The 7,006-nt window shown below is 45.3% G+C and overlaps 1 pseudogene; it reads right to left on the bottom strand.

Moving 5' to 3' along the window:
* Positions 1-4,176: 4,176 nt before the first annotated feature.
* Positions 4,177-4,294, bottom strand: LOC124608173 (annotated as a pseudogene).
* Positions 4,295-7,006: the final 2,712 nt, after the last annotated feature.

The raw sequence follows: 7,006 nt of genomic DNA, 5'->3' as shown, positions 1-7,006 counted from the left end.
CTGGACAACCCTCGTAGATTAAACGGATAAACTCCTTTGTTTGCCAACCATACCTCACCAAGTGGCATGCTGATAATTTGTTGTTTCTATTTGTGTAGCCAACATTTCATGATTTATTTGACATCTCGCTTAACTTGTGTTGTTTCTCCTATTTCATGGTTAATAATCTCTTGCCATTTTTATAAAAGATTAATCCTGTGTGGATATATTAATTGCCCATCAATAATTGCATACAATAATAACAGGAGCACCATTTTATTAATTTTTCTCAGCGTTCAAATTTTATTTAAGATTCTGATAGAAGTGGTAAGCTCCAGTGCAGGCTAGGAAAAACAGCCACTGCCAGATGGTAGAATGGAATAAGCAGATGCTTGGCCAGGTAGACGAGTGGAAGGCTTACACGTTAAAGTGATTTCTATCAAGATGTGAACTTCCAGTCGCCTGTAGTCTTTCAAATAAAATCGCAAGACCAGTGTAGTCTTGCACAGTATAGTTTTAGCATACGAGGAAAGAAAATAACATGATTTCTCAGATTAAGTTCCATTACAGATAAAACAAACGTAGATTCAAATCCTGCCTTTTACTCTTTGTCAATAAATTGTTTCGCAGGTGCTTTGATTGAATACTCTATCTTTCATAGTTCTCAAACAACACACACGTCTTTTCAGATTTACCAGTTTGAAATCGTATTTTCTGCATTTGACAGGATAACTGAGAAACGACGGAGAACAAACAACTAGAATGCCTGCAGAATCTACAACCGTCATTTTAGTGGTTTTCATTGTTCCTTATATTATCAGCTCTGGGACAAATGTATGAAGGAATGTTTGATGGATAACGCCGTGATGCAAAAGGATATTAGTATTTAATTTCAAAAATAACGTGTTGATCCTACGCAGTGAGACGCCCCGCTTAAACCGCCGGACAGGACAGGTAGTTTAAATTGTGAAAAGGGGCCAAAATAAGGGGCTGTCAGTTACACTCAAGCATACAACTTAATTATTTGATCAAACATTACAAGATACCAAGAAACTTTTTTTTAAAAAACACACATCTTTAATCTTTGGGACTTAATTACCGGCTGAAAGCCACTTTAATTTAAAAACGGTTGAAGGCCAGTAACTTAAAATGCAAGCATAATCAGAAATTTAAAAGGCAAGCCTTATCTTAAAACAGTTATTTAGTTAGGCTGAAGGCCTTAGCAACAACTCAAACTCAAAATCGGCTGAAGGCCCAAGACTTAAAATTCAACAACATTGAAATTTTTTTTTAAATGCTAAAGGCCTTACGTGAAACAGTCCTTTGAACTAGGCTGAAGGCCCTAAGAGCACAACAACTCCAAGTCATAATCGGCTGAAGGCCAACACTTAAAATTCAACAACATTAAAACCTTTAATGAGCCAAAAGGCTTTCGCGAAACAGTACTTTAAACTAGGCTCAAGGCCTTAAGAGCAAAAAAACTCTAATTAAAAAAAAATCGGCTAGAAGTCATACAAGTACAAACAACAAGAACAAATTAAAAAAAAAAATTGGGCAGTGCACCCAAGGGCATTCAGATATTCAAGGCTCGGCTTGGAATTCAAACACTAACGCTCGCTTAGGTGAGACAGGCAGTCGGGCCAACTATTCACGATCCGACGACAACCCAATCGACCGACAGTCAACGGACCAGTCATCAAGATCAGTTCCGCTCCACACTTGTACCAAACTCAAACGATGCTAACAGCAGAGACTGGATCAACAACCAGAACGGATCACAGACAACTCGTAAGCGGTGGACGACCCAAATACACGTCGTCTAATCAGATGGCCGACCAAACGGCCAAGCAAGGTCGTTGCCAATCGAACGTGTGTGTCGGCAATCGTCGGGCGAGTGATGGCTATCCTGTCCTTCCTCGCTACTCCACGCCAACCGACCAATTCAGAGCCAGTACGCCGACAACCTTTAAATAAATTGTCAGTCAAACCACATAAACTACACACAGTTTCACGAACACTTGCACGAGGAACTAGATACTGCTAACGGCAGTGACTGAGCAAAATAAGGACAAATCACGAGTTGGCACACACAGCCGAACCATAAGCGATCGCCGGCCAAATATACGTCGTCCGACAAGGTGACGGACCTACGATCAACCAAAGTCGTCGCCACTCAAATCATGTTTGTCGGCAATCATCGGCGAGTGATGGCTATCCGCGCCTCCCTGGCGTTGCATGCCCCACTGGTGCTACAACGCGACTCCGCCAACGACCAACTGCTACACATCTGCACGGAGACAGCACTAAAATAACTGGGCAGTGAACATCACAGACTACACACAATTTCACAAACACTTGGACGAAGAGCGCGACCAACCGATGGTCAGCCAAGACCGTCTCCATCCATGTGTGCCGGCAACGGTCGGGCTAGTCATGGCTATCCGAACCTCAATGCCGCTCCATCCCGACCGAAGTTCTGCCGTGTCCCAACTGTCCAGCTGCCCGGTCCGAACTCCACTGCTGGCGCGTTCCGCTGACTTCATTGCCCGGTCCGAAATGCACTGCTGGTGCGTCCCAACTCCTTCGATGACACACGACGACCAGGAACCAATAGCAGTCCAGGAATGATAATACGGCAGGGTCTATATCGATAAGCGCTGCTGCTGCCTCTCACGGACAGGCAAGGCAGCAACTCAGTGACACCAGTAACTGAAAATTAACATAACGAAGCCGTAGTACGGTAAAAGCAGGACGTTAACTAAGAGATGGCACGAACACGAGCCACACACGGCTCACGCAGTTTGCTATACAAGATGCTGTCTGTGGTCCTTCACTGGTCGAAGTTTTATAGCAGTCGTCGTAGTATGCGTTATAAGACTTTAAAATTTCATCTAACGGATTGATATTTTGCAATGATGTGCTTAGCGTATGAGGATACGTACGAACCTGTGCTGTGTGTTTTGGATCGTCCGATACACGTCATCAGCTTACATTCTTTACTATATTAGTGGTCAGATGCGTACTATAAGACTAAATATGTGCTCCAGGCAAGTCCATTACGATATGAAGGACGACACATTTCAGCAGATGTTGCGATCTTTTGGCTACAAACAGAGCTTATCCAAAAAGTATTTGACCGAATTTAAAAATTTTAAATGCTTTCATGATCCATTGGTTAAGAGGTATAATCTTAAGTTAATGTTTTAAATAATAGGTCAGGTTGACCAGAATGAATTTTCACTCTGCAGCGGAGTGTGCGCTGATATGAAACTTCCTGGCAGATTAAAACTGTGTGCCCGACCGAGACTCGAACTCGGGACCTTTGCCTTTCGCGGGCAAGTGCTCTACCACTGAGCTACCTAAGCACGACTCACGCCCGGTACTCACAGCTTTACTTCTGCCAGTACCTCGTCTCCTACCTTCCAAACAGGAGAGCTTCTGTAAAGTTTGGAAGGTAGGAGACGAGGTACTGGCAGAAGTAAAGCTGTGAGTACCGGGCGTGAGTCGTGCTTCGGTAGCTCAGTGGTAGAGCACTTGCCCGCGAAAGGCAAAGGTCCCGAGTTCGAGTCTCGGTCGGGCACACGGTTTTAATCTGCCAGGAAGTTTCAATAGGTCAAGTGTTAAAGTTAGAAACTGTGCGCATGCCTTGAGGCAACGAAACTCATGGCACACAAATTAACCGGAATATATGAATCCAGTATTAGAGAAAGAATGTGCCTATGGACTTTAAACAAACTATAATATAAGTCGAAACTTTTTCTCGCTATCACCCGCCTCCCCTCTCACAAAATATTGAAACCAAATCAGATTAACGCATACTACGTTTTCGCTGTTCTTGGAGTAAAGCTTCAGAACCAGGCTTAAGGTGTTGGTTTTTTTTTTTTTTCTTTTGCTACAAATTCTATTTGCAACACATTTTGCAGCTAATCACGACGTGTACGTACCACCGAATGTACCTACAAAGTTATAGCACTATAAACAAAAAACTAAACTCCGTCAGAACAGGCCATGAAGGCCAAACGGCACCGACCGGCCGCCCTGTCATCCTAAGGCCACAGGCATCACTGTATGCTGATATGGAGGGGCATGTGGTCAGCATACTGCCCTCTCGACCGTTATCAGTTTTCGTGCCCGGAGCCACTACTTCTCAGTCAAGTAGCTCCTCAGTTGGCTCACAAGGGTGGAGTGCACCCCGCTTGCCAACAGCGCTGGACAGACAGGATGGTCACCCATCCAGGTGCTAGCCCAGCCCGACAGCGCTTAACTTCGGTGATCTGACGGGAACCGGTGTTACCACTGCGGCAAGGGCGTTGGCATATTACTTTTAAGTAGCGTCTTAATCGTGCTCAAAACACAAAGTTCGTCCGGTACAATCCTTCCACAGAAGATAAGTCTCTGCCAGTACTGGTACTCGATATGGGGACATTGACTGCTCACCGCAGTATGTGGCAAAGGTATAGCATTATACTGCACATAATTCAGAAGATAAAAAAGGTAAAATATGTGGTGATAGTCCGTGACCTGGCTATTTGCCTGCCTGCAGTCCTGGATGGACAGTAATGAGGAAAAATACCCACACCTATCCAGTATTTAACCTGAGATCTGAAGGGCTGAATGCCAGTGCTCCAACCACTAGACCACCAGATATGACGTCACACCCAATCTAAGGAGGAAAAAAAAAAAAAACTGACGCGCCACGAAGGAGCAATCCGATCGGGGGTCCTGGCTGGCTACGGCAGGGTTTTGCAAACACGAAGACAAGCTGCAGAGACTCTCATCATGTGCGGGGTGCATTACCTTGCTGAAACATAAGCCCAAGATGGCTTACCATGAACGGCAACAAGATGGGGCAAAGAATATAGTCGGCGTACCCCTGTGCTGTAATGGTGCCGTGCGTGACAGCCAGAGTGGCACAGCTACTGAAAGAAATGACACCTCGGACTAATAGCTCAGCTGTCGGGCTGTAAGGTGGGCGCCAGTGAGGTTGGTATCCACTTGTAGCCACGGCCTCGCCCTATAATCTCATTCACAGGAGGAGAGGTGTCTTCAGTGGTGATCCCGCTTCCAAATGAGTCCTGATCACCAGCGAAGACGTGTGTGCAGACGTCCCATACAGCAGTGGCATACCAATCTGAATGTCGCTCGCCATACCACCTGACACCTGGGAATGATGGTCTGCGGTGCCAATTCTTTTCATAGCAGGACCCCTTTGGTTGTCAACCGTGGCTGCCTTATAGCACAGTGACACGTCGACGATATTCTGCGCCCCGTTTTGTCGTCCTCTGCCGCAAGCCATCCTGGTCTTACATTTCAGCAAGATAATACCCTCCCTCACACGGCAAGACTTTCTACTGCTTGTCTTCGTACTTGCAAACCCTATCTTGTGCGCCAGTGTCGCCAGATCTCTCCCCAGTTGAGAAACATCGCGGTCAAGGTCCTCTAACATGCAGCCGGCCGCTGTGGTCGAGCGGTTCTAGCAGCTTCAGTCCTGAAACAAGCGGCTGCTACGGTCGCAGGTTCGACTCCTGCCTCGGGCATCGATGTGTGTGATGTCCTTAGGTTAGTTAGGTTTAAGCAGTTCTACGTCTAGGGGACTGATGACTTCAGATGTTAAGTCCCATATTGCTTAGAGCCATTTGAACCTCTAACCCGCTCGGGATTTTAACGATATAACGCGCCAATAGGACAGAATTTTTCCGATATCCCTCAGGAGGACATCTAACAACTCTGTCTGTCACTGCCAAGCCGAATAACAACTTGCACAAGGCCCAGACGTGAACCAAGGCGTTACTGACTTGATCAATTTACGAAGCTCTTTCTCTTGAATACATTATCCAATTTTCCTGAAAGTGTAACCATTTGTTTCTCTGTACTTATACATCACTGTGATCTGCTATGATCACAATTCAGTCTGTAATCACATTATTTTCTGAACTCTGTTTTCGTCTTTTGGACCTAAGAGGACAGCTTAGGTCTTAGAAAGTTCGCTTAGTACCCAGAGGAAACCACTGCTTTGTCGAGCAGTGAGTGAAGAACACAAGATTCCTAATACCAGAAAGAGCTGTACGTCAGTATACGTTCTTCGTGCGAGCCACAGTGCAATAAACACACAAATCAACAGCGGTGGAGCTCTTTTTGGAACTAGGATCTCAGTTATTCGTGACGGAGATTACCGAACAGCATTTACCGAACTTTCTGGCTAGTTGGTGCAGTTGTGAAACTAGGCGACGGTCGTAAGGTCTCTATCGTCCCTTTCCGGGTCTCATCACGAAAGTTTGCTGCTCTCAGTTCTCTCGGAACTTCCTGGCGACGTACAGATAATACGAGTATTGGCGACTGGGGGAAATGTCAGAGCCACTGTCATACGTAGAATACGAAGGGTAAACAACTCATCAATGAAGATCTGCAAATAAATCTGCCTCTGCACTCCGCAAACCAGCTTACGGTATACAGGGTGGTCCATTGATCGTGACCGGACCAAATATATCACGAAATAAGCGTAAAACGAAAAAACTACAAGACCGAAACTTGTCTAGCTTGAAGGGGGAAACCAGATGGCGCTATGGTTGGCTAGCTAGATGGCGCTGCCGTAGGTCAAACGGATATCAACTGAGTTTCTTTAAATAGGAACCCCCATTTTATATTACATATTTGTGTAGTACATAAAGAGATATGCTTGTTTTAGTTAGACCACTTATTTCACTTTGTGATAGATGGCGCTGTGATAGTCACAAACATATGGCTCACAATTTTAGATTCAAATGGTTCAAATGGCTCTGAGCACTATGGGGCTTAACATCTGAGGTCATCAGTCCCCTAGAACTTAGAACTACTTAAACCTAACTAACCTAAGGACATCACACACATCCATGCCCGAGGCAGGATTCGAACCTGCGACCGTAGCGGTCACGCGGTTCCAGACTAAAGCGCCTAGAACCGTACGGCCACACCGGCCGGCACACAATTTTAGACAAACAGTTTGTAAAAGGTAGGTTTTTTAAATTAAAATACAGAACGTAGCTAGTTT

This window comes from Schistocerca americana, chromosome 3 (assembly GCF_021461395.2).
Source record: "Schistocerca americana isolate TAMUIC-IGC-003095 chromosome 3, iqSchAmer2.1, whole genome shotgun sequence".
Taxonomy (NCBI): Eukaryota; Metazoa; Arthropoda; class Insecta; order Orthoptera; family Acrididae; genus Schistocerca; species Schistocerca americana.
Note: the sequence above shows the minus strand (reverse complement) of the source record. Positions and strands in the feature narration are given on the sequence as shown.